Below are 10158 nucleotides of genomic sequence, written 5' to 3' on the forward strand. Positions count from 1 at the left end.
CGCTAATTGGATCTTATTTTCCTCCAAAGGTTTTACAGCAGCTGAATGTTTTCACACGTTGTAAAGGGTACGAGAAGAGCTCCGTATGAAGATCTATGGCTGTTTTTTTCTGTTTGCAAATACGTTGCAGAGAGGCACGGGGCACTCCAGCAGTGGGGGGGGAAGGCCGAGGGGGATCTTCTCCGAGGGGGAGGGCCGGGGGCTTTGTCCTGGAGGGTGAAATGGCACACACAAACAGGGCCGGGAAGGCGTTGAGGGGGGAGAAACCCGGGAGGAGAGCCCAGACCCGGAGTGGCCACGTGTCCACCGGGCTCTGAATCCCGGGGGTGGGGGAGGGGCGGGGGGAGAGGAGAGGGTCCCAGGGAACAGGGAAGGAGAGGGCTGCGGTTGTAAGCCGGGGATTCACTCCAGAGACTTCTGCCCGCGGAAGGATCCAAGCCACGCTTTTAGCAAGCCGGCTCTGGCAGGTTTGAGTGCAGGGAGTTGGAGGGGCAGAGAAACTGCTGGCAGAGAGATCATTCTAGAGACTCTTTCCTTTGAGAATTCTTTCGTATCTAAGAGGAGCATAACCCCAACAGCCCCAAGACAGGATGAACAAGATTACCCAACCCAACAGGCGTTTAGAGAACACTCGCGATACACAGAGCCAGGGAAAATGCTAGATGCTTGTGAGGAGCAGATAGTCCGGATTTTGCCTTCCAAGCGTCCCCTCCCCCCACCCCGAGTCGAAGAAATCCAAACTAAACAGACCGCTAAGGAGTTATTTCACCTCAAATGCCTGCCAGTTTCCTCAACATGTAGCTTGTGACAGATACAAATATATTCCAGGAAAGTACTTACCCTTTGCACCGCAGACTTGACGGACTCCAACATAAATAAGGCAGGCAGCGCTTTGTTTAGATACATTTTTACGAAGGTATTAATCCACAGCTTAGTATATATTTCACTGTCAATGAAAAATGCACCTCAACTTCATTTTCTTCGAAAAAATGAAAAATTTAAAACAACTTACCAGATCTTTAACGCAACCCGAGAAGTAACGTATGTTTTTGATGGGGTGTGACTCATCCCGAATTCAACCGGGCGTTCAGGCTTTAGCAGCTGGGGAAACAAGTCCTAAAACTGGAAGAAATCCGAATGAAATTCCCAGGACTCCGGAGGAAGCTTTTGGTGCCGTTCACATCCTAAAACACGTTTCTGAGCTCATGCCCTGTAAGATGGCTCTGGGGGTATGAAATGCGCATTTATCTGTTAATTTCACGCCTGTAGTAAACCCCCTCTGATGCCTGCTTAGACTGATTGCCACAAGATTCCCAGATTCCATTATTCTGATGTGAGAAATACTCATTCCCCTCGGAGCGCTTGTTGGTTCTTTCTAGTATCGTCGCTCGTCCAAACAGATACTTACTGAACATCAGTTCCCAAGGGCTCCAGGCCTGGTCAGGCTTTGGGGGTCCAATGGCACGTGGGTGTGTGTGGCAGCGGTGGGGTGTGGGGATGTGCATGCGTGCGTGTGTGCAGAGCTGCGGGAGCAAAGAGGGTGGTAAAACTCAGAAATCCTGTCCCTGGGGAAGACTGAGCTGGGATGAGACGGCCAAGGACAAACCGAGGTGTCCCAGGCAGTCTGATCCCCGGTAAGGGGTTTGTTCATGCGAGGAAGACTGAGCTGGGATGAGACGGCCAAGGACAAACTGAGGTGTCCCAGGCAGTCTGATCCCCGGTAAGGGGTTTGTTCATGCGAGGGTTCACAGTCCAGAAGAGCACGGTCCATTCAGAACCGTCAAAAGCTCACGTGCACACATAAAGCGTGCGTGAGAAGTACACTGAGCCACGTTGTTTGAACTTGAACTCGCGGCTCACAGAGCCAGTGGAAGTGCCTCAGTCAAGACTAACATGAAAGCAAGGTAGGGTTCATTCCTGGTGGACAACGGTCTGCTTCACACGCCCAGACAGAAGGGAGGCAGGATTGGCTCCAGGAGCAGCCGGTGGGGCGGTGAGCCCCCAGTGAACGGACAGACGGTGACACCCGCGTGACCTCGCAGAACGTGGTCTGTGCTGTGCGTGTCTGCGTCTTCCTTCGCCACACCGTAAGTGCCTGGGTGTCAGGGAGCACCTCAGTTACCCTTTGTAAATCCTGCGTCAGGCACGGCACCCAGAAGATTTGTGCCAAATGTTCCTTGAAGGATTGAAAATGAACTAATAGCCATGAAAATCACATTTCTCTAGAAATTCTGAAAAATGCATTAACTTCTGGAAAAGTTGAAAAACAAATAGTGAACACTTGTTTACCCTTTACCTGGATCATATGATGTATGTGTGTGTGTGTGTGTCCATGGACATATGTCTTTTCCCGTACTATTTAAAGTTGGTTGCATACGCTAAACACACTAAATACGTCAGCGTGTATCTCTTAGGAACAAGGACACGAGCCCATATAATCACGATAATATCCTGATCGTACCCATGGAAAATGAACACTGAAGCTATACTGTTACAGTCCACACTGAAATGCATTTAATTGTCCCCAAAATGTCCTTCATTGCCTTTTTAAAATCCAGAACCCAAATAAAGACGAGGCCTTCCGCCTGGTTGTCCATTCTCTTTGGTCTCCTTGAATCCCGAACAATCCCTGCCTTTGTGTTTCCCGACATTAACACGTTTCATAGAGGGACCCACGGCCTGGATCCGTAGGAGTGTTTCCTTACGATTAGATTCGCGTCAAACACGTCGTGTTTCCCACTGCGCCTCATCAGGAACCACGTAACCCAGGTGTCTCCTGTTACTAGTCAAGGTGGGTTGTTGGGTATAAGCGGGGTTGACCGGATCTCTTCACGGTAAAGGTCCATTTCCCTCTTCGTAATTAATAGCGCTCAGCTCGGTTTCCTCTTCAAAGTGCATGGACGCTCTGAGACTGTGACCTGTTCTGTTTCCTGACCTCTCCCCCCAAAGCTTTCACAGCCAGTGACGATCTCTGCGTCAATCAAGTATTGGTTGCAACACGGCGATTTTTCTAGCTGGATCATCCCTCCCACACCTGCCACCTGGAAGTCTTGAGTAGCGACCTCCCTGCCTCCCCTTGTCCCCAGGACCAGTTCACATAATCTGTAGGGTCCTGGTGCAGAAAGGAAAGAGCAAGAGCCTCTTTGTCAAAAGAGAATTTCAAGATGGTGGCAGTGGAGGATCAACCCAAAAAACGGGCCTGGGCCCTAGCGGTGGCCATGGGCTCCGGGACCGGCCGTGCCCCTATGTCTGGATTTTTCACGGTCACTGTCCCTACTCAGGCCAGCCAGGGCCCCATCACACCAGCCCCCATGTCTTTTTTTTTTTTTTTTAGTGTTTATTTATTTTAGAAAGAGCGTGAGCGGGGGAGAGGCAGAGAGGGAGGGGGAGACACAGGATCCGAACCAGGCTCCAGGCTCTGAGCTGTCGGCACAGAGCCAGACGCGGGGCTCGAACTCACGAGCTGCGAGATGATGACCTGAGCCCGCGGAGCCACGCGGGTGCCCCTCCCCCGTGTCTCTTCCACGTGTCACTATTCCGTCTTTGAGGACTTCTGTCCTCTTTGGAAGGAGCTGATGATGCCCAGGCTCCCTCTGCTCCTTCCCTGCCCCAAATCAAGAGTCTGCCAGGCCTCATGGGAGCCCTGTCTTCTTGAAATCGGGGGAATGGCCGTTTAGATTCCCATCTGGAAACCCAGTGCTGCGTGGGAAGTGTGCTCAGTGCTCCTCAGCTGTCGCTGTTCCCGATCCTTTTGGTAGACAGAAGGAGGCTTTGGGTTTGTTTGTTTGTTTTTAACATTGTGGGTTCACACGGATCCCTCTGATTCGAAGCCCGTGTTACTGGGCTCGTCCTCACGTGCCCCACCCTATGTTTGTACTTCCTTCTCCCACAGTGAGGCCCCGAGGCCCCGGTCACCCTTCTGTGGCTACTGGAGTGTTCTTTCCACAGCATTCGTGGCAACAAACCCACCGCCTCAAGTTGGAGAGTTCTTTCTTTTTGTTCTCAGCATTACCCCACTGGGATGGGCAACACTTGACTTGGCTTTTGTGTGTGTGTTCACCTCATTCCTTCGTCACTGTGCCTCTGTTTGTATTGAACTGAAGGGCTTGCTGTTTTCATTTTTTTCATTTTCTTTTTTGAATACGAACAGCAATTATTTATTCCTTTATTTTTAATATTTATTTCTGAGACAGAGAGAGACAGAGCATGAGCGGGGGAGGGGCAGAGAGAGAGGGAGACACAGAATCCGCAGCGGGCTCCAGGCTCCGTGAGCTGTCGGCACAGAGCCCGACGCGGGTCTCGAACTCACGAACCGTGAGATCGTGACCTGAGCCGAAGGTGGTCGCTCAACCGACTGCGCCACCCAGGCGCCCCACGAACAACATTTATGTGGTTCAAGTGTTGAAACCGCATGAAGGAATGCTCAAAGATGTTCCCTGTCCCTTCTACTCCTTTTCCCCTCCCCCCTCCCCCCAGAGGTGACCATTTTTATCGGGTGTTGGTTTATCCTTCCTGTTTCTTTTTGAAAACAAAACAAAACAAAACAAAACGCGTTTATACATATTCACGGATATTTGAAAAGCACATTCTGCAATCTCCTCTAAAGCGCTTCTTACCTTCTGGTATCAGTGGGATGAGAGAACATTAATAAAAATGTACCAGAGGCACCGCTTATTAACAACAAAAAGCATTCCTTCTAACATCAGTTTTTAGGAATTTTCCAGAAAATGAGGATCTGAGCTGGCTGCTCTGGGCCTAAATTATCCTCCCAGGGAGGCCGCGGGGTCGGACAGTAATAACCCTCCTGTCTCGGGGACCACATTCTTATTTACTCTGAACACCGGCAAAATTATTTCCGTCGCCGCGGAAGTCTTCAAGGGCACATGGAAGACCTGGGACCTGGGGACGGGGTGACCCCGCAGGAAGGAATCGAGAAGTAATCAACAGGCCGGGCGTGCCTCCACATCCCTTGCAGCAACTTAGCATATGGGAAAGAAGGTGTACAGAAAAGCAAAATGAGGGGGTAAATGTTTATTTTGATCAAGAAATCTTTTCTTTAGGAGAACCTTCACTTACAGGATCCTTTTAAGTAGCATGTTTCTCCAGTGCATCAGGAATGATTCAATCTCGGGGTGCCAGGGTGGCTCAAGTCAGTCAAGCCTCTGACTTCGGCTCAGGTAGGTCACGATCTCGCAATTCGTGAGTTCGAGTCCCGCATCGGGCTCGGTGCTGACGGCTCGGAGCCTTGACCCTGCTTCAGACTCTGTGTCTCCCTCTCTCTCTGCCCCTCCCCCGCTCATGTTCTGTCTCTCTCTGTCTCATTTATAAACATAAAAAATACATATATTTTTTAATAAAAAGAAATGATTCAATATTGAAAAACCCTGAGTCCCATTTTTTTCCTCAGAAACACTCTTGTGTGGAGCAACATGTCTATCGGCATTAGCTAACTGTGGATCTTTGGGAAAGTAAGACAGGAGCACACATCTGTCGCTGAGGATTTTGGCAGCTGAGGAGTGTGAGGCAGGGGGTGTGGTGGGGGACAAAATGCTAAGCGGGAATCGTTAGCCTTAAGGGCCCCGAGAGGGAACTTCAATACAACTTTTTTCTCACTAACTCTGGAAGGTTCCATCTTTCAGGGTGGCTCATAGTTACGGATGGAAAGTACTGAACGGATGCAACCTTACTCACATTACGATGCAGGTTAAAATGCTAGATTTGAAATAAGATCACTTATCCCTTCTCGGCAATTTACAAAACAAGAGTGACGCGACAGCCCCAACAGGGTAAAGAGTGTTCCAATCAGGTTCCTGGCTCGCCTCACACCTTCATAAATTCAAATACTTGAACATCACCTATGAGCACCATAAAAAGACATTCTGAAGTCTTTTCCTTAACACATTGGGAACACAGGGTCAATACGCACCGTAAAGTACTATTTTTAAGACGTGATTTATTTGTCCCATTAGAAACTCGGCAGCGCGTGAAATCGAGTCGTTTCGTGGGTACACCAAGGGTACACGCGCTAAGAGCCCCCTCTTTTTTCTCTTTGAACGAGGTTACTTTCCGCCTCCCAACAGCCCCGGGGCCGGAAGAAGGGGGAGATGGGAGGTGAGTGGGCACCAGGGCGTTCCAGGGTGTTCTGTGGGAATCCCAGGGGAAGAAGCCACAGGGAAGGCGGCCGGGGCCTGCGGACTGACCCGGTCAGGGTTCACGGTCGGCTGGCGTGCGGGCACCCCGGTGGGGACGGGGTGGGGGTGGGGGGTGACTTCTGCCTTACATTTTTGTGCAACACACAGGATGTCTGCCTCCACGAGGCACGACGGAAAGCGCTCAAGTTCTGTGTCAATTTAATTATTAGCATGAACTGACGGTACTGTCATTGTTTAACTCAGCCGACCTTTTAAATGGATAACCAACCTTGAGGCTTAATTGGATTTAAAAAAAAAAAAATCAATTTCTAGCCATTTCATAGTGCGGAAATGAAGTGTTACATTCTCAGGCAATTGTAAGATCAGTTTTGCTCAAGCCTATTTCTTGTTATTTACACCTCTAAAATGACATCACCCATCTTGGTAAGCATTTTATGTACACATGTACCTTTCGTAAACACCGCCAAGTACACACACGTGTGCACACCGAGTCATGTCACAGAAGAATCATTATTTTCTGTTCGGCAGCCGGCTTAGACATCAGCAGTAATCTCTCCGCGCCAATTACACGAAAAACTGAACTAGGGATAATGAGATACCGCTGTTTGCAAATCTCTCTTAGCCTCAGTCTGGTCTGATCTTTGTAATAAGGAAAAAAATCCTTGAGGAAGCCTTTACCACATCACATCTTGGCCATTAAGTCTTTCTCGTAGACGGTCATTTGATTTTATGGAAAGAAACGAACGATCCAGATGGCACAAACAGAAGTGGCACCCGGGTGTGCAAATGAGAACGCTGAACATCCTAGTTCCAGCCCTGGGTTGTACTAGGCATGTGACCTTGGGGAGCCCTCTTGCGGGGGGGGGGGTCTCGGTTTCCCCACCTGGGAAAGGGGGCTGGTTGGGGGAGGAGAGGAAGACGGTCTCTCTGCCTAACTGGCAATGAAAATGGAGGTCCACCACGGGGTCCCGAGTCAGAAGGTCAAGTTAAAAACCCACGTGACTCCCTCAGCGCTTCCTCCAAGAGGGACCACGTGACCCAAACCGGAGCCCCTTTTGCCTCCGTTACATCTACCAAATGAGAGAAACGGTGATCACTAATGGCACACTTGGCATGATTAAGCTACAAACAATTCTATAAGAATAGTTGACAAGCAGAAGACACTCAACCCAATGGTCTACCTTCACGACGTCTGATGCAAATGTACATCGTATCGAATGGCGTCTCATTCGAAGGGTCCCTTTGAGCCAGATCACGGAGCTGAAGTGAGGGCCCACACGACTATCCCGAGCATCCGGGACGGTCCAGAGAGCTCACCTGGACAACTGGACAAATGATCATTTTCTTTTGCCTCAACTGACCGGGTAATTGTGCACGAGTCTCTGCCACTCGACCCTGCGGAATGTCCTTTTGTGGCGTCAGAAGGCCGCGCCAGAGACCGGTAGGAGGAAGTTGAGGGTGGTGTGCGGTCAGGCCGAGACGCGTGAAGCACACAGCTCGTGCCCGCCGTCCGGCTCGGAGTGCCACATCTGGATCGTTTTCAGACGAGCTGGAAGTCTCTGAGCAGGGCCCACCCCGCATCCCCATCAGGTCACCTGAACGAACGCCCATCACTGACCTCAATTCCAAAACCAAACTAAACGAAAACATCAGGCAACGAGGTCAGAGGTGGCATCTGGGTGGTCAGGGCCATCTGGAGAGAGGAAATGAGGAGTTTCTAAGGGCTAACACACACAGAGACAAACAACCTGAAGCCACATTTACAGGTACCCGCGCTGCTAGGTTTCGAAGGTAGCTAACGGCAAACGAGCCACGTCGGCCCGGCCCGAATCTCAGAATCTGACACGGGAACTCGTGCTACACGAGTCAGTTGAAGTAGCAACACGGCAGCTCTGTCCTAACCTCCCTACACCCGCCTATCAGACGTTCCTTCTGGGAAGGCGTGACCTGGGCCTCTCCATCTGGTTCCCGCAGGTTTTGACGAGACTAGGGGAGCCCGATGATCAAAGTTAAGGCAGCACGTTAGAGTAACACACTATCCTACCCGTGATGCCGGGCTGGGTAAGTCATTTTACTGCAGCTCCAGGAGAACGGGGAAGAATTCGAGGTTGCTCACATTTTGGGGGATGATCAGAGCTCCTGAAGCCCATTCTCCTAAGGCTCCCTGCGGAGCCTACAGAACGTTCCCAAGCGTTGCCACCTACACGGCTGTCCCCGTCAAAGTGGAGGGTTTCTTCAAGGTTGTTATCGCTGGTCAGAATGTTTTTGAAGCCTACGGCAAATGTCTACCCTTTGGGAGGTGGCTTTGATTCTTGGACAGAGCCAATGGCTTTTGAACAAGTTGGGGAGATAGAATTCCTAGCCAAAACACAAGGTGAGGGCACAAGAGAAGGTTGCTTCTTTTGGGTGGTTCATCGACAGGCTCTGAAGGCAACTAATCGTCACAAGCAACAGCAACAGCCCAGGACTGAATGCCTCGTTGGCCAAGGGGACTGCTGGGCCAGACCGCTCCTGTGCAGACTCTGGCGTTTAACTTAAAAAGAAAAAGACTCACCCCATCATGCCTCGATGACGTGTAAGACAACGCTTGGGTGACAAAGACCCAGCCCGGCCTTTGAGGAGGAGCCCGGGACACAACACATTCGATGGGAAACGAGGTCCTGGCTTTGAGCTCAGCTGGCAAAGCCTCGCTCTCAAGTTTTCAGTGGAACAGAATAGGAAACATTCACAGTCACTGAGAAATGCAAGTCTCCCGGAGCCCAGCTGTAAGAATTACTTCTCGACGAGGCGCACACACCACAATTTCATTTGAAGGTCTCCTAATGTTTCTTGGTATGTATATAAAGCATACATTTTCATAAGGAAAATAATTATCTGCCTCTACGGCACCTTCCCTTTTGTCTACTGGATGGCAGACAGACTGGTCCCTTTGCGAGCGTCCATGAGGCAGATGGATGGACTTTCAGACACTGAGGCAAGGCCTCCGACACAGAACAAATAGTCATCGGCCCAAGCGATCACAGAACGGATGAGGCCCTCCTGTAACACAGATGCATTGGAAGAAAACACGAGCCCCATCGTTAAAATTAATACTAGGACGGCAGGATGCTCTTTAATCCGCATGATTGCTTTATTGTACAAAAAGTTTCCAGTAACAGTGAATTAGTTTTAAAAAAGGACAAAAAAAAAAAAAAAGTCATTTTGGATAGAAGCGCTTCACTAATTGCTTTATTTAAGCACACAAGGAAAAAAGTCTTATCTGACCAATTAGGTTGGAAGGGTTTTATTACCTTTAAGAAGCCATTAGCTAGGATAAAACACTGAAAGCACTTATGTCAAAACAAATAAATAATGCTCTCTCAATTAGCAGAGAAAGCGGTAAATCTGTTAAATTAGAGACACACACCGCTTCACGCCCATGGCGAAGCCAGCACCCCCCACCCCCAAATTAATACAACAAGAGACAGTAGACTTGTTACAATCGCAGGAAAGATCAGGAGCTTTGGAGACCTGACGGTAAACGTTTCCTTATCTCCTCTCCGGCCCCGTCAACGGAGCCACCCCCGGACACGTTCAAGGGGGCAGGTGTCCAGGGGCCGAGCCCAGGGCTGCCCAGAGGGAGCCTCCCCCCCCCCCCAACCCCCTTTCTCCGGTCGGTCGTGTCCCAGGCGCGGGGAGAGACCGGGCTGGCGATCATTACCACCAGAGCCCGACAGAGCTGAATGGCCCGGCCCTCCCTGGGACAATGGCCGTCTGGAGCAAAAGGAGCCCGTCTCCTTCAGAGGCAGAGAATCACCCGTTACCCTGAGGTACCAGGGCCCCAGGACCAATCTACTCTTACTTCCCCCAAGGCTGCTGATCTTTCCCTGAGTAAAGGCTCAAAAGAAAAATACAGTGTTTTGAGGAGCACGCGCCCTGGGGCCGCTTCCCCGCCTGGGGACAAGGTGATGGCAGCAGACAGCGGGGGGGGCTTTCTGTGGCACTGCACTGCTTTCTCAGTTCACTC

The sequence above is a fragment of the Panthera tigris genome, chromosome A3, assembly GCF_018350195.1.
Source record: "Panthera tigris isolate Pti1 chromosome A3, P.tigris_Pti1_mat1.1, whole genome shotgun sequence".
Taxonomy (NCBI): Eukaryota; Metazoa; Chordata; class Mammalia; order Carnivora; family Felidae; genus Panthera; species Panthera tigris.